This window comes from Pleurodeles waltl, chromosome 3_1 (assembly GCF_031143425.1).
Source record: "Pleurodeles waltl isolate 20211129_DDA chromosome 3_1, aPleWal1.hap1.20221129, whole genome shotgun sequence".
In the NCBI taxonomy this organism is placed as follows: Eukaryota; Metazoa; Chordata; class Amphibia; order Caudata; family Salamandridae; genus Pleurodeles; species Pleurodeles waltl.
Window position 1 is genome coordinate 1,500,048,617 of NC_090440.1, and position 18,768 is coordinate 1,500,067,384.

Genomic DNA, 18,768 nt, shown 5'->3' on the forward strand with positions numbered 1-18,768 from the left:
GCCCTCACACCTCTGCATCCAAGATGGCAGAGGTCTGGGACACACTGGAGGAGCTCTAGGCACCTCCCCTGGGAGGTGCTGGTCAGGGGAGTGGTCACTCCCCTTTCCTTTGTTCAGTTTCACGCCAGAACAGGGCTGGAGGGATCCCTGAACCGGTGTAGACTGGCTTATGCAAGTAGGACACCATCTGTCCCCTTCAAAGCATTTCAAGAGGCCAGGGGAGGCTACTCCTCTCAGGCCCTTCACACCTATTTCCAAAGGGAGAGGGCGTAACAGCCTCTCTCACAGGAAATCCTTTGTTCTGCCTTCCTGGGACTGGGCTGCCCAGGCCCCAGGGGGGCAGAAACCTGTCTGAGGGTTGGCAGCAGCGGTAGAGAAAACCCCAGAAAGTTAGTTTGGCAGTACTCGGGCTCTAAGCTGGAGACCCGGGTATGCATGGAATTGTCCCTCTAATACCAGAATGGTTTGGGGGTGACAATTCCATGATCCTAGACATGTTACATGGCCATGTTCGGAGTTACCATGGTGACGCTACATATAGGTATTGACCTATATGTAGTGCATGCGTGTAATGGTTTCCCCGCACTCACAAAGTCCGGGGAAATTGCCCTGAACAATGTGGGAGCACCTTGGCTAGTGCCAGGGTGCCCTAACACTAAGTAACTTTGCACCTAACCTTCACTAAGTGAGGGTTAGACATATAGGTGACTTATAAGTTACTTAAGTGCAGTGTAAAATGGCTGTGAAATAACGTGGACGTTATTTCAATCAGGCTGCAGTGGCAGTCCTGTGTAAGAATTGTCTGAGCTGCCTATGGGTGGCAAAAGAAATGCTGCAGCCCATAGGGATCTCCTTGAACCCCAATACCCTGGGTACGTAGGTACCATATACTAGGGAATTATAAGGGTGTTCCAGTGTGCCAATCAGAATTGGTAAAATTAGTCACTAGCCTGCAGTGACAATTTTAAAAGCAGAGAGAGCATAAACATTGAGGTTCTGGTTAGAAGATCCTCATTGATGCAGTTAGGCACCACACAGGGAACACATACAGGGCATACTTTATGAGCACTGGGGTCCTGGCTAGCAGGATCCCAGTGGCACAGGCAAAAACAAACATACATACAGTAAAAATGGTGGTAACATGCCAGGCAAGATGGTACTTTCCTACACAACTATAGAGAGCACCAACGATAATGTGTGGAAATGACATCAACTAGTGTACTGATTTTGTTTTGATCATATTAAAGTATTTGCTTCCAAGACACTTCAGAGTTAACAAAAAATGTTCTTCAATTGTGCTTTGTTTATTCCTATATATTCAGAAATACTTGCACAGTTCATTTAAATGTTGGTTTGTGCTAGAAAAAAAGCTTTCCTTAACCCCCAGTATCCAACAAGATTGTCACATAAATCCTCTGACTTTGAAGTTAGAGAAATAAAAGTGAACACTAAGCTCCCTCAGAAGACAGACCCTGACATTTGACGTCTGTCTTTGAATGTACAGCAAATGTGATGAGATAAGAACAAGATGTAGAACCCTGTGTACAGAATGGAGCACTAGTGGAAGAATATAAGGAGAGATAGTGTGAAAATAATTTTCTCCTTGGGAGAGACAAACTAAACCTGGCCAGACATTAAAAAAAAGCCATCAAATAGAAAGCAAGAAAATGTGAGTTACAAAGCACAAATCCAGTGGTAAGCAACTGGCGGAATGCATTTCCAGGGAAGCTGCTTGAAGATTTCCCAGATGTCTTTAGAAACCTGACAGCTGTGCTGTTTGGTAGGCTTCGACTGAAAAATGAACTACGGCCGCTATGACTAGAGTTAATATTGCAATAATTTTGTTGACTGTGTAGCAAGTGTTTACATTGTATTATGCAAAAGCCTACTGAAAGACCACGCTTTATAATTACTGTCAAATTTCGATTTCACCAACCCCTATTTCATCAATAGGAGTCAACTAAATTCTGCTGAACAAATACAAAGACTCATAGGAACTCCGATGTAGGGTGCAGAAACAAGAACTCTGTGGGCCACTGAGACTTTTTAAAACACTTATAAGAATTTAGTGAGTTTGCTCCTCAAAATAAGGTTTTCAGTTTCGGACCTTACAGGCCCCTGAGAAACTGCAAAATGCCAGCCCTCTCTAGATGCAGGACGGAATACAATATTGATTTATCAACCTTGTAAGGATGAAAGGCCATTCTAAAACTAAAAATGTAACCCAAATATTTTATGTATGACCCAAAACGTTTTCTTTTTCATGAAGATAAACACAGATACTTACGAGTACATTCCTTCTAATCACTATGGGCCTCTCCTATCATAGGAGCGCATTATCAAAATCGTTTTGGAGCGGTTAATCTAATGTATCCATGACAAAAAACATCAGAGAATGAAATAACGTCTAACTGATTTCTCCGGAACCAGATAGTTGCAAAGCTCCTTTAGGATAGTATAAACTCAAGCAAAACAAGTGATACAGAACTGAATAAAAATCACTAATTAACAGAACTTCCTAATGCATGGGCTGTATGCCAATGACCAGAGCACAAGCTAAAACAAACATTACAAAAAAAAATTCTAAGCTGCAAACATGCAATATATTCTTAAGGGGAGATCTGGTGAGAAACATACAACCAAGGAATTGTAATTTGAATTAGTTTCCTCTAAGCTTTCTACAGCGTTAGATACGTCGTGATACTGTAATGTGCACTGTAAACCACACCATCTGTAGGCTTTTGGGACAACCGAGGGCATTCATTTCAAGCTTGTTAAAGATGCAGGAGTGACAAGGTTTATTAACAAATAAAATGCGCCTTGAAATCTTCAGCACAATGACGCACAAACAGAAGCACATCCGCCTTTCCATGTTTTATGGGTGGATGGGTACGACTACGTGATTAACAATTCCAGGCGGTGTTGACCCATATTAGCATTGTGAAAATGCACATTAGTATCTAATTTACACATCTACGAATTGCACAATAGGTTTGCATTGATTCCTTCTATCCACCTGCAATACGTTGAGAAAAAAACAGTTGAAATCTAACCTGCACTACATACCAACCCGAAGACACTGTACTCTTTACACGATGCGTAGGTCAAGCAAAAGTCAAGCACATACCTCGCTTAAATGTGTCCTCTGGACATGTACCGTGTGGACCTGAGTAAAACCTTATTTACTAGGCAATAGGACACAGCAAATAGCTATATTAGATGCATCAACAATTTAAGGACAAGCATCATGAATGTTTTACCCAGCAGTCTTTAAAAAAAAGTCTCCGGCATATAAAGTATACATCTGGCTCTGCTACTACTAAAGCGAGGGTACCATGGCTGGATGGCTTTGCCTTCAAATGTAAAGAAACGCAAAGATGGATCGAGATGAATGTTGAAAGTGCAGGAGCAGCCTGAAGCAATTGCCTGGCTGCGCTTGAATTAATCCCTGCAGGTAAAAACCCAAAACATATTAAAATGGTGAAAACCCCGAGTTTGTATTTCGTGCCCGGTAGCCTTCAGCTGCTGCAATATCCCCTGTATCTATAAATCTCAAAGCTGCAGGCAAGAGCCGGGGGGCAGGGCTCAACGCTGAGGTTTGGAGAATAATTCATCCCACAGCCTCGTGGAAGAAATGTTAGTTGAACCAACTAAAGAAAACATTTTGCACAAATCAAACACTATGCCAGCTCAATCCTACGGGAATTGCGCAGGCAGCTGCTGCCAAGTTTGCACATTGTACACAGAAACACCAGCACTTGAAAAACAACCACAGCACAAGCGCGGTGCAAGCAAAACCTAAAAAAAGAGTTCCAGAAAAGTTGAAGGAAACAGTACTTGGATTATGGTACACTGATAAGAGAAACACAGGAGAAGAACAACAGGAAATAGTATGCTACAGACAACAGAAATGGGGGGAAAGCAAATGGCAAGCACACAAACCAATGAAGAGTGAGGGCAGGATGTAGCCGCTTTTAAATTTTTATATTTAATATAGTAGATTTCCCAAGCAAAGGGCAAGGGCTGTGCAGGTGAAACTTAAAAAGAGATCCCGTCTCTACAGAGCCAGGATTTGTGGATAGGTTCTCTTTAAAGAAAATATACACTTTATGAAATATAGCTGTTAGTTGCATACACAAACCAAATTCATAACTCCACAGCAAATTTGCACAATAGGGGGGATATATAGAGTCCCCTAGAGCCACCTTGCGCCACATTAACATCATTATTTATAATGTTAATGTGGCCCAATGAGGCCTAAATTTAAATGCTGTATTTACAGGGTGGTGCAATACGTGCATTCTGTGGTTGCATTCTCATCTTAAATAACCTTACAGAGATCAGGGAAACCTTTCTTCTTGGGTCATTCAAAAAATACATTTTTTGTTATTTAACATCTAATCATTCTTTGCATGCAACAGATTAGTTTGACAGACCAGTACATGCAGACATTACCAGTACATGCAGACCTTGCCAATGCAGCCTGTGTCATCAGTTTCAAACTGCCATTTAACCTGGTAACCTTTAGCTAGGTCCAAACCTTCCTTTTTAATACATATAAGTCACCACTTGGGTACGCACTGAACAGGATAGAGGGCAGGGTGCTATGTATTTAAATGTTGAAGATGTATGTTTATGTTGTACATGTCCTGGTAGTGAAAAACTCCTCAATTATTTTTCACTATTTCAAGGCATATATCTCCCATCGGATAACATTGGAAATGCCATATTACATTTAATAGGCTGTAACTTCCAGTTTAAGTTTGTTGTCTTTGGAATTGTAATGAAAACCCCTCTCTTATGGCAAAAGTTAGAAAATGCCACATTTGCAAAGTTGGTATTTTCCTACCTTAGTCATTTAGTGCATGCAACCTTTCTCTGGATCAAATGACTTGGTGTAGTTGACATTTGGGCTTTGTGTATTACTCCTGGAAAGCCACACAACATAGAGAGCTTAGGTGTGCCTGGCTGGGTCACCACTGGGAGGATGGGAGGGCAGAGCTGGGCACAGCACTATTTACACTTGAATAAGCTGTGCCCTGCCTCCACACAAAAGGGCTGCATACCCCCTGTAGTTAGTTTGGACCAGGGCAAGGAAGGCAAGAAGCCTGTGGATTTCAAAGGAAACATTCTAGAAGCTTCACTTCAAAGAAAGACCCAGGTTTAATAATTGGGACTCAGACACCAACCCTTCAGTACACGTTTGGACCTGTGGCTACTCAGCTAGAAAGAAGGACTGCTGTGCTGTTTAAAGGATTGCCACTCTGCTGGACTGCTGCTCTGAATGTCTGCTTCACTGCTGTGCTGACCTGCTGACCTCTTGCCTGGGTGAGGTGGATTGGTTCTGCATCTGTGGAACACAGGATCCGAGAGTGACTCCAAGGACTATTTGGCTGGCCTTCAGACTAGACTAGGGACAGAAAGCTCCAGCATTCTTGAACCCAATATCTGGACTCTGACTCTGTGAGTCTTACCCTGCCAAGTGGTGGCATCCTACTCCTGGAGTCTTGGAGTGGGCCTTTAGGTGCTCTGCCAGCCTATCTCTAGACCTAGCAGAACCGGTACATCCCTTCTTCTGTGTGGCAGAATCCTGAGCAGAACCAACTAATTGCCTCCTCTGTGAGGTCTCTCTCAGTGCAAGGACTCCAATTCAACCTCACAGCCCGCATTGGAACTGCTGCCCTGAAAAGCTTCCCTCCTGCAGGCCCTTTCATCACAAATCTCTCATTGAAGGCAGCCTCGATAATGAAGCAGGTTCTAAGATCTCACATCAAAGCCTCACAGTTCCTTGGAACTGACACATTGCCACAACAATGGAATGCATCCTTGATGCCAGCCTTCGCATCAAAGCTATAATCAACGGGATCCTTGATGGCAACACAGAACCTTCCATCACAGTTTTGCTGTTACTTTTCTTCAGAAGGCCTAACTAGGTCCCAGTAGCAAGCCCACGCTCAATCACTATTGCCCTGAATTTGTGATTTTGTCTCAGTCCGGCACAACAAGACATCCGAAGTTGGCACGTTTTTGCACTGTTTTCATTAAAATCTTTAAAACTGCATATCTTCTAATCTACTGATTGGACCTTTTGTCTTTTTAGTCAAGTTTTAGTTATTAAAACTTAATCTATTTTTCTAAATGTTGTATGGGATCCTAATGTGTTGCCTTTTTACTGTGCCACTGTTTGCGGTGTTGCACAAATAATTTACACATTACCTCTAAATTAAGCCTGACTGCTTTGTGCTATGTTACAGGGGGTTGAGCACAGGCTAATTTAGGGTTTGCTTGGACCTCACCCTAACAAGGATTGTTGTTGCTGCTTGAGCAGGGTTTCAGCCCTATAACCAGGAACCCCGTTTCTTAGAGCTAGCCAATCCAGAGCCAGTCAAATACCAGAGATCTGTTAAAAGTGCATTTAAATGACAAAGCTGGATTTATAACATATGCAAAACCATTCTTAAACACATGCTAGAACATTCCAGAACCTTTATCCTTCCATGTAAAATGTTCCAACGCGTTCATAATGCAAGCTTCATAAGCTTCCAGAAAGTTCTGAAACTTTCACATAAAGGCATATTTATGTAGCTTTCACACAGGGCAGAACAGCAAGCTACCTTGCTTTGATGCAATGCATAAAAGGGAAAGCACAGGAGTGTGTTGTATTTAACATAATATCATGTATTCCTATCTTTTCTTCATGCTGGCACCCTTTTGGCTACCTAGCACCAATGCAGGCACCATTGTGCCAAGGTGCTAGAATGCCCTTGTTGCAGACAGGATTGTTTTTGTGCAGGAAGGGACACTTTGCGGCACAATACCAATCCTCTGAATCATTTTCCTTTGTCAGTGTTTGCTTCAGAATACAGCACACATAGAAAGAGGAAAAACGAGGAGGAATAATTAAACTTCTCTTGTTACACCTCCCTTTGGGAGGTGTAGCATCCTGAGGCATTCCCAGATTTACCAGTGTTGGTAAACCTAACAATGCACCAAAATCAATGAGTGGATGCATAGAAACACTCACAATCCACCCACTGAACAAATCTCTCCTAGGACAGAGTAACACAACGTAGCGATTTGCATTATGTTGTGTTACTTTGGATTTATGAAGTCATGCAGGGCCACACATGGAGGCCTTGCATGGCTTGATAACTCTGACACTGGAATGTTTAGGAGTTTGGTGGACAGAAACAACCCGTTCACCGAACTCCCAATGGGGTGGTCACTACCATGCAGTCGACCTCCCCACCTGCCTCATTACTACTCTCCCACTGGACTGACCGGTGGGATCCAAGGTTTTGGCCAGTAAGCCTTGTGGAGAAAGGGGCGGCAGCATTGTCACCAGCTCATAATAGAGTCAGTGGCAATGCTGCCAAGCGCAGGGGACACCAGCATCCTCAAAATGGACACTGTTTGCACAGCAGACAGTGAACATTTTGAGGGTGCTGGGCAGAGGTACCCCTGAACTGCCCATGCCACGGGCATGGGTAGTGCAGGGACACCCCTTTGGTTCCCTGCACCTGTTCTCCACCAGACTTTTCATGTCAGTGGTACCACCATGAAAGAATGGCAGAGAACAAGGTTGTAATCAGCAGGGCGACACTGACTTTGGCACCACCCTGGCTGACTGCAACCTGCACTGCCATAAACCTGTCGGGACCTGAGATCCTGGCAGGGACAGTGGGAGGTTGGTCATGGCGGTCCTACAGCCACTGCAAGGCTGGTGACCTTTGACCTACAGCCCCGTAATCTGCCTCTTAGTTTTTGCTTCACCCTAGCACTCCTCCTTTGAGTGGTGTAGGGATGGCACAACACCTTCATACTATATGCCCCTTATTTTTTAATCCAAGATGGAAGAACTTCCTGTTGACAGCTTCCTGTATCCTGTTTCCTGTTTCAGTTCCTTATAAAGAGCTTCAGAACTCTTTGATGCATTGGAATACAGTTGAAGTCACGTACTCAACAGTTTTCTAACTTTGTTTCTGAGTTCCTGTAGTCCGTTGAGTGTGTGCTCTAGTTGACTCTTATCTTCAGTGCACCCTGAATAGTTTTTCTGCTGACCTCAAACAGTGAACACCTTTGTTTCATCCAACCTAAATTTGACCATCCCAGTTTTTTTTTTAACTCTATAGTTTTCTCCCCTTTTGCGATTCCTTCTTGCATACATGCTTATCTTTGTTTCAATGTGTCCTGTATAAACGTAGCTGGCACATGAAGGTATCTTCTGAGGGGACTTTGCTATATTGTCCTATTTTAAACTAACATCCGGAGTTAATGGTTATCTTAAAGAGTAAATGAGCTGGAACCATCCATTTTTCAGTCAGTTTGTGGGGGAAAATGCTATACTTTCTTAATGTATAGGCAAATCGAATGAAAAAGAATGTATATATTTTTTTATTTATTGACATTTTTTAAAAAGCAGACCTAATACTATAGCAGATGTGATGCCATAATTACTGAGCATACAGTTTAAGCATAACCTATTTTTGCATAAAATATAGATTTAGGCATATGTTTATCCTACTCCTTCAGTGAACGCAAATTGTACATTAGCTTTTCTCTCTTTGGATTTTGTTAAATCCTGTAAAATCAGTAAAACCACCTTCACAAATACTAAAAATGTAATTGAGTCTAGGAAAGTGTTAAGGTTGATATACTTTGCTACATTCCAATGGTTTGGAAAAAAAGCCCCAAAGTAGTATTTGCACTTTCCTTTCTTTAATACTGCTATCTGCACTGCAGCAAGTTAGCCTTAATGGATACCACAAACTCAATGAAAATTGATACAAGCCTACTCAAGCAATGCATTACAATATGTATGCCCCAGCATGCTCCAATGCAAGGGACTTTCTTTTAAAATGAATGAATCACAGGTCTGCCAGCGTCTGTAGGCATACCAAACTCTTTTAAATAGCTATATGTCACTTGTGGCACACTAAAGAGGCATATTTACAAGATCAGTGGCGCAGGGCAATGCAGCAAGTGACCTTGCTGTGCTGCCCTGAGCAATAGGGAAAGGGCATAAATGCATCATATCTAGGTTATATGGTGCATTTCTGTCCTGCCCTATTGCGCTGGTGCTCTTTTGAATTGTTTTTGTGCAGGAAGGGACACAATCCACAAAGGTGCACAAAAAGAAAGAGGAAAATGTGAGACAAAATAAAGATATTTCCTCACTATGCCTCCCTGGGAAGATGTACAGTTTTAACGCATTCCCAGGATAACATACCCCTGTAAATCTAGGAATGCACCAAAACCCATGGGTGTTGTGTGGGAAAACCCACGTCAATACCAATGGAACACCCCCTGACGCAGGGTAAGGCAACCCATTGGCTTGTGCTGCCTTGCCTTACTTCCTTTCTAGGAGGCCATGAAAAGCCACCAAAGCGGCTTTGCGTGGCCTCATAGGTATTGGTCTGTACTCTGAGTCGCCAAAGTGTCACAAAAAGTTCACACTCTGGTGGTTCGCGGGGCTTGTAAATATGCTCCTAAGGATCCTCGGAGTAACACTATGTGAACTGACTTGTTTGAGGACTGGCTAATATGAAAGAGAAAATGATGGCGATACTCCATCTTTTTGAAAATCTTGCATACAGACTGAAGAATGAGTGAAATCAAGCAATACATTATTTTTGGCACGATAATAATGAAAACATCTGTTCACTTTTCTCTTATACACTGGAACCCTTACTTGGTCTTTCGATATGCCTACCAATTTTTATTGTTGGTATAATTGTTGCAAATGGAAAGATATGAACGCTATAGGGAAGGTTAGATTTACTTTAGTCCTAATGTACAAGAGACTAAAAAATACTGTCTAGTAATCGTTACTTTGTTTCCCCATCACCGTATACTTCTATCAATCTTTCCTCCATCCCCACTCTCTGACTCATCCCAAACTCACTCTACTCCTATAATCTCCCAAATAACCCTACCTAAGCTGTTCCCTCCTCTACCGCTCCTGGGTCACCCCAAATCTCAGTTTACTACTATGATCTCCTAAACAACCCAACTAAATTCTCCCTCATTTTTCTCGCATTTGACTCATCCAAAACCCTGTCTACTAGGATCTCCCTAACCCCTTTCTACAGACTCTTACCTTCTCCATCGCTCCTTTACTCATCCAAAGCCTCATCCTACTACTATAAACTCTCAAATAACACTTCCGGATTCTTCCCTCCTCTGTACCTCCATTTCGCTATTCAATCCAACTAATAAACTCACATATCCTCTGCTCAAATTAACTCATACTAATACTGTACTCATATTTACCCATACTAATCCACCACTAATCCTTTTGGGTTCTGGAATAGTGTGCTACTCACCGAAAAGTGATTTGACGCCTCGTCAGGAGTAGTAAGTGCTATATAAATACAATTGCAATTACAATACAATGGCGATTTATATACGGATATTCAATATTGGCTTATGAATTGTATTGATCTTGTTTTTTTGGGCAAATGTGACTTTGTAAATTGGATATGTGGGCTTGAACCTTGAAAATGAAAAGCAATAAAAAACATTAGTATAAAACAAAATGTCTGTTGTTTCTGTATTGTCCTGCAGTCCATGTGATGATAGTTCCTATCAATAAGAGCCCAAACTTTTGTTTTTATTATACATGTATGTGGTATGCCAAAATGCATCAAAACACTGTTCAGGATAAAATGTGAAGACACAGTCAATGTGTGAAAGGAGGGACTGCAAGTTTCTAAGTTCAAAAGTGGGCTGTTACTTTATCACGATGTAGTGCTCTTCAAAGAACTGTGTCCAGCTTTTTCATAAAGTGGAGCTCTCTAGGGGCAATTTTGTTGGATATCAAGATGTTGCTGCAGACCATATGGGGCACAGGTGTAAATGGCTTATTGCCTTGTTTTTTTATTTTAATTTTTGCAATTCTTCATCTCCAATCTGATGATGTCCAGGCTGAGGTGTGCTGACAGATATGTTGAGTTTGTCTGAGAGATAGGCAACTTTTCTGGCCCTGATGGCTGTGTAGAGTATACACCTAGTTTTAAAGATGATTCAGGTGGTCAAAGACAGTCAGTGGACTTACATCAGGGTAGGGTCGATGTGGTCATGTTTCTTCAGTCCAATGAAGGTGCATATTTCTCCATGTAAGATGTGCTCAATGGCGAGGCACCATCCAGATAGGAAAATTATGAAAGCCTGAAAGGCAGTTCTGAAGTCGCTTCCTGTCTGGAATGTTTTCAATTTCATTAGCAGAGCTGATATCTAGGCTGACTTTCTTTTCTTGACAATGTGTTCCTTGAGGATGAGATTTGTAGCCAGAATGAATCCAAGATATTTGACCCTGAATGAAAGTTAGAGGTTAAATCTGTCCAGGTACATGCCAATGGACCTCTGAACTAGCTATTGCTTTTTGTTCTTGGTAAACAGCTGGAGTTCTATTTGGATTGGATTAAGTTTCAGGTAGGTGCTGGGCATCCAACTCTGAATACGTTTCACGTGGTGTTTGAGACATAGGATGTCTGAAGGAAGGGAGAGCATCAAATACAATTGGATTTAGCCAGTGTCTTCGTCATTTTTGAAGTTGTTGTCTGTGAACAGAGTCCCAAAGAGCTTACATAGATGTGCAAGATGACAGGGGACACTCTTCAAGTGATCAGGCTCTTCTGGGATCTTCTTAATAGTGCTATTTAGATGGAAAATGTGTGACCTGTGGACATGATAAAAACCAATTTTGATAAAATGGGTAAATAGTTAATGCACAGATCTTTTTATAAGCTGCAAGTTAAATGTGCCCATTCAGTTATTTTCAGTGAGAATATCACATTTGGGAATCCTCACAAGACTGACTTGTTGTTTAGTCTTTTGATAAAACTAAAGCGACAGTGATGAATTATGGCAATAACCAGTAAGTACAATGTTAATTCATGTTTGTCATATGACTGTAGAAGTTGTCTAATGTTATATTTTCATAGTAACACAATTTTATTTTAATTAAAAGGCATCTCATTTTGTGTGCATTTCACAATATTTCAAAGGTTTACCTTACCACTGGTTCTTAAAAAATGCACCACATAAAATTAGATATCTTTTCTACAATTAGTTTTTACAAAGATACTGGCAAAAATATGGTTACCACTGCTCAATTTTGCTCCCTTTTTCTGAAATTAACATTACATACTTCACAATTATAATACACATGTACCTAGGAAGGGAGCCAGACATCATACTACTTTGGACCTCATTACAAGTTTGAATGTCTGAGGACTGCCATTTTGGCAGTGGCAGTCCGACAGCAAACAGCCTGACGTAGAAGACCACCAATTTGTGAGTTTGACTGTGGTGCACATAGAAGAACCCATGGACGATTGGAGCCACCACCAGTCTGGCGAAGATCATGTATCTGCCGGACTCATTACGAGGTTGCACACCGCTGGCATTTCTGCCTGGTCAGACCACCATGGAACACCAGGTGGAAACGAACAGTATAAAACGAGTTGCTCACCTCCAAAAAGCCATACTCATCTGGAGCCACCATGGAACCACAACTATCCATCATCCCGCTGCTCCTGTTCGCAGAAAGACAACAAAATCACCCACAACAAGGACAACGACATCAGTGAGTACCCACACTCACCTGTTACAAATGTAAAATGAATGACGTTGGACTGAAACATAACATACCACTGGGAGGAGGGCTATACTCACACATAACAGTACAGTGACACACACAGTAACAAATACTCCCACACAAACACAACACGCACACTGCAGGCAGCGCACACGCCACACGTCAAGAACACTCAGTTGCGCACAGCGACACAGCACAGGTCCAGCCCCACAAAGGCACATACAAACTTATGAATTTTTAGCAACAACACTACAACCGAACAAATATAAAGAAATGTCAAACATGCACTACCGACACTGGCCAGGGACTTCACACACAAACAACATAATGTACAACCATCTCTGATGGAACACACACAATTACACCATCACACAAGCTGGCAAACATCACACACACAGTACATCAAACCTATTATGCCATGCACATTACACTCAGACTCAACCAGTCTAAACCTACAAAGCTGTACAACAACATACACATATCATCACTAACAACAACACACTACCACAACAGCAACATTTCAGCCATATACACATACCCATCACACAAAACACATCTTATTCCTGGGGAATGAAAGCATTGCACACAACCTCACAGAGGGCTCAGACAATACCAGAAGCATCAAGTAACACACACACACATATATACTGGCACACAAGCAACGTCAGCCAGGAACAGCTCAAACATATGAAAGGAAATGCAGAACATTTAACCAAAAAGCCAACAATTGGTTGGTCATATTTATGCAAATAATAAATATGAATATAAGTCTGTGAAAGGCCATAGGCCAGTCCATTGTCCATCACAAACTGCACCAAAGGCATGGAATGGTGCCCCTACTTGACTCCTGACTGCCAGTAACCTCCACAGGTAGGGACATCAAGGGTGTAGGCAGGCACCTCAGGAATTCGTGGGGGTTGTTGGGGAAGGAGGAGTTAAGGTTTAGGTTTGGGAGGGTGGGTTTAGGCTAAGGCTTGGGAGTGTGGGGTTAGCCTTTGGTTTGGAAGGAGGTTGGACTTTTTGTAAGGGGTGGACTTATGTTTGGTGGGGGAGGGGCTTGGGTGCTGGCAGGGGAGATTGGGAGGTCTTGGAGGTGGACGGGATGGCCATGGGGAGGGTCTTTGTAGGGGTGTCATGGGGGAGGAGTAGGGAACAGGTCAAACTTGGATGGGAAAGTATTTTTGGACACACAGAGACAGTCATCTGAAGGGGGTTTGGGTATGGAGGGTGAGGGAGTGGTTGTATGATGTGTTGATGTGGATGTTTTGGGTGCATGTTTGTGGGAGGCATGGTTGTGGGTGGTGGACGTCCGTTGGGTGGGTGAGTGTGGGCATTTCTGTGTCTTGGGCGGGGGGAATGGTGGTGCTAGGGGATGCCATGGTGGGTGGGTGGATGTCATTTGTGGTGATGACTGCAGGTATGGTGGATGTGCTGCATTTAGGCATATCAGTGGTTGTGGTGTCTGAAGGTGTGGTGTCTAGGGTCTGCTGGGGGGCAGTCTGTGGGTAGGATAGTGTGGTGACTGGGTCAGTAAATATTGTTGTGGTGTCTGCAGGTATGCCAGATGTTGTGTCTGTGATGTTGGGGTTGGTGGGGGTGTCAGGGCAGGTCCTGATTTGTGCTGTGTCTGCAGGTGGATGTTGTCTATGTGCATGTTGGTGGTGTGTCTTGTGGTGCTTAAGTTTCTCTGCGATACTTTTGGATGTTGAAGTGGATGCATGCCTGTCTGTGTGCTTCTGCTGAGTTGGGGAAGGGGAGAATCGGATTGGCAAGAGGAAGGTGGAGAAGAAATGGCAGACAAGGGGTGACTGACTTCAGTGTGGAGGCCAGAGCCTGAAAAGATCTCTGTAGGCCAGCCGGTGCCCTGTGAATGCCCTCCAGGAATGCATTTCTCTGTTTTATTTGAGTTGCCAGGTCCTGGAAGGCATTCATGATGGTCAGTTGACCCACAGAGATCAATGTCAAGAGATCAATAGCCTCCTCACTGAGGGCAGAAGGGCTAACAGGAGCTGGGGCAGAGGTGCCTGAAGCAAAGGAGACCTGCATGGCCAACTGGGTAGGGAGCTACAAGGAGGGCTGTGATAGAATGGGGGGTGGCAGACAGAGATGGTACTGGGCTGGTCCCAGATGGCTCCACCACCACTAGGGATTGGCCACTGGAGGAGGATTGGTATTGTGACTAGAGGTCCCGTGGCCAGTAGCTTTCCCACACGGCTGTGCCCCGTCTCCTTCACCTGCTGTGGTTGATTCTGAAAAACAGAAAGTCAGGTATGGTCATCATTGTCACAAGACAACACTTCTACCATACAGTAAACATAAGTCTAATTACATCCTGTTCACCAACACCACCAGGTACTGCTGGTCAAGTGCCAACATCATCTCACAACAAAATATGAAGTAGGTTCTTCAATATAAACATTGTTATACACCAGCTAAGCAAGTTAACTGACACCTACAATACCATGAACCAAGCTGACCAACCCCACTGACAATACGTTGACAAGGTGGCTTTGCCTAATGATACATGTTTACCTGTCCACAACAACATAGTCGAGCACCAAATAAACAACAGTGTAGGAATGTCAAGTTGCTTACCACTATTCATAAACACATACACATAATTTACTCTGATTTAAAATACCAGGCTATGACAAATGTTGTGAAGCAAAGGCAAGCAAGTCTAGTGTAGGCAAGCCATAACTTCTTCATTTCATTTAGTTACAACCATACCCATGGACATAGGTAGACCTGTAACAACTCAAATTCCGATTCATTCCAATTTTCAGTTAAGGAGGCAAAACACATGACACATGAACATCCATCAATAGTGAGGTATCAAGGAGTGAAATTACAATGTGGACCAAGTCATGCAGCTCATTGGTGTTCTGTATACAAACTCCATCAGTCAAGTAAGGACCAAATAAGCTCATTCCTATGTTCCACACACACCACAAGATGTCAAATATACTGTAACCTACATATGGACTATGTAGCTAGTGAACCATTAATGCAAAGAGTTCTATACAGTGTTGGCAGACTGTGCAGAACGATGACAATCAGACCTACCTAACCATGCAATTAGTCCATCAACAGGCCACTGACTGAGTGGAAACATCACTACACACATATCAGACAGGTCAAGCCTTACAACTGTATATGTAGGATTCTCACGGGCAAAGCACATGTGTTGCCAACATGACAGGTACACATACCATGATGCAAGCCACACTTCAACTCACATTTCTATGTGTACTTTTGCACCTGTAAAACATAGGTGTCATTGCTAACATTAGGTACCCAAACAGCCAGAACTCAATTGCCACTTCCTTCTTAGAAACAACAGCTTCCTAAGTTGAATCAATTCTAAGCCTGCGTGGGGAGCTCAGCTCTGCTGGCGTAGTTCACAGAGTTTTCGGAACTCTGCGGTCTGCTTGGAGCGTGGTGTTATCCCAAATACTCTGATAGCCCCGTCAGCAGAGCAGAGCTCACCCGGTGCGCACTGCTGCCCATTATAGGCTGCACAGTACAAGTGCAGACAGTCTGTGCTTGCACTGTGCAGGCCATGACTGGGCTACAGTGTGCACTGGAGCAGAGGCCAGAGGGAGACAGCCGCTGAAGACTTGTCGCCTTTGAACAATGAGAAGAGGAGGACCTCCAGTAAGACCCAGTTAAGTCCTCATCTCTGAGTCTTTTATCATTGTTTGTGAACACTGGTGCACAAACAAGGACTGAAATGGCAGTTTTCGCTGCCTACGACTTCTGCCATGACGACTTCTGCCGGTGGACATAGGTCATTTCCTGATGTCCAGTACAGTAGGTCAGGCAGCTGAAATTTTAAGGTCCTTAAATGGTTATTAAAGTTAAAATTGAGATGCTTCACAGGGTTTGAAACATATGTACACCATGGTTTTCAGTGCTGGCTTTGAGCAACCATGTTCCTGAAATTTGATTTAAATACATGTTGTGACATTCTTGGAATGTGAGTTATTTATCATTGGTGACATAGTCTTCACCCTCATGGCAACTGGTTAGATAGTACTTGCGTCTATAATATGTGAAACATGGTAAGAATGTCATTATCACTGAGACATTCATTGACACGCGTATCCAAAATTGAGGAAAAGGGATGGCTTTGCAGCAATAAGCCATTATTCCCCCAGGTATGTCGTGTGTACCATGTTTCATATGATATGTTAAATCACCTTGTGTGACATATGAATTTTCACACTTGCAATGGACACAATAGCTGATAGACATACCTTCTTATTCCCTTCATCTAGTTACCATGGTATGAGAAGGGTCAGACAACCTCCATTGTACTGTCCACTAGCAGACCTGCAGACCATGGAAGATCGATATGTCATCCAGATCTACCGCCTGGATAGGCAGACAATTATGGAACTCTGTCATCAGTTGGAGCCACAACTGATGCCTGCGATACATAATCCCAATAGCATTCCACCCATTGTACACGTCATGTCAGTGCTCCTTTCAAAATACCGTGAACCTAACTGTGGGGATGTCACAACCTATGTTCAATTTGGTCTTGAATGATGTCCTCTCAGCCCTGTTGAAAGACCTGAACAGCTACATCCAATTTCCACAGCAGAGGATTTGGCACATGTGAAGGCAGATTTTTATGCTTTGGCACACATTGATGGTATCCATGTAGCTTTAGCCCCCCCAAGTAGCAATGAACAGTTGTATCGGAACAGGAAAAACGTCGACTACATAAATGTCCAAGTAGTCTCTTTGGCGGACCTCAACATTTCCCAAGTATGTGCAAAGTACCCAGGTTCTGTTCATGATGCCTTCATCATGCGAAATAGCAATATCCCACAGATGATGACACAACAGTACACAGAGGGCCTGGATGGTTGGTAAGTCATATAGGTGATAAGTGTCAGTATCTAAAGTCTAATGCCAAATGCAGGGTGTCTAATATTTATGTTTACACATATGTAATGGTTCCTTACAGGGGATTCTGGATACCCAAACCATCCATGGTTGTTGACACCAGTGAGGTACCTAACCATTCCAGAGGAAGTTTGCTTCAATGAGGCCCACGGAAGGGCAAGGCATGTAGTGGAGCAGACTTTCGAGCTCCTAAAGGATAGATTTAGTGGCATTGATAAGCCAGGTGGAGCACTTCTCTACTCACCCACAAAAGTGTGTCAAATCATTGTTGCCTGCTGCATGCTCCACAACCTTGCCCTGAGACATCAGATCCCAAATATACCACATAAGGGGGAGCCAGCGAGTGAGAATGCAGAATTGCCAAGTGAGGATGACAGTGAGGAGGATGAAGGTGGACACAGCTGTGCAGATCTCATACATCAGTACTTCAACTGCCTGTAGGTAGGTGTTGTTCAGTAAATTCCTTGACTCAGAGGGTATTTGGGGGACTTAGAGATGTTTGTGAAGGGTCTTTGTATGACCATCAGACAGCTCATTCGTCAATAAGCAGTACATAGCTCAGGTGTGCATGCAAAATTGTACATGGAGTTGTGACTATTGTGATGATCTCATTTGTTACTGTTTGTCACACAGCACACTCAGTATAACTATTGTATTTAGATCATGCGTTTATGGGTCTTCATTACCATTAACTGCCTATACCTTTGTATTACATTTTCACTTTGCAGATTGTTTCACAAGGTTGTCCTAATGTGGTAATTTCTGAATTTTGTCAGAGGAAGGTGGGATTTGCAGGTCAGGCACGTGAAGTGAGCATGGTTTGATCCAGGTACTATATGGCATCATGTTGGTGGTGTCTTATTTGCATGCCCAAACGGTCAGAACAGTGGGATGGTAGTGTACTGTTCCACACAATAGACATGTGTACCATGTTGTCTGGGTCTAATGGTGTCATAAGTGTGGTCTTGTGTCTATGACACATGCTGTCCTGTGTACTCCATCACATTAACGTTCACATTGGTTTGATGATGATACTATTTAACTTATATGTAGCTGTCACTGTGTTTCCTCATTGTAGGCCACTGTAAATGTATGTAAAGAATGACATTGGTGAGTAGCATGCCTTATTACCTGATTTAGAACATATGTGAATATTATATGTATGCAACATTTTTCCAAGTTAACTGTTCAATATAGTTAAGAAATGACTCTCAACCATGATATGTGTTTTTGTTGTGTTTATTTACAAG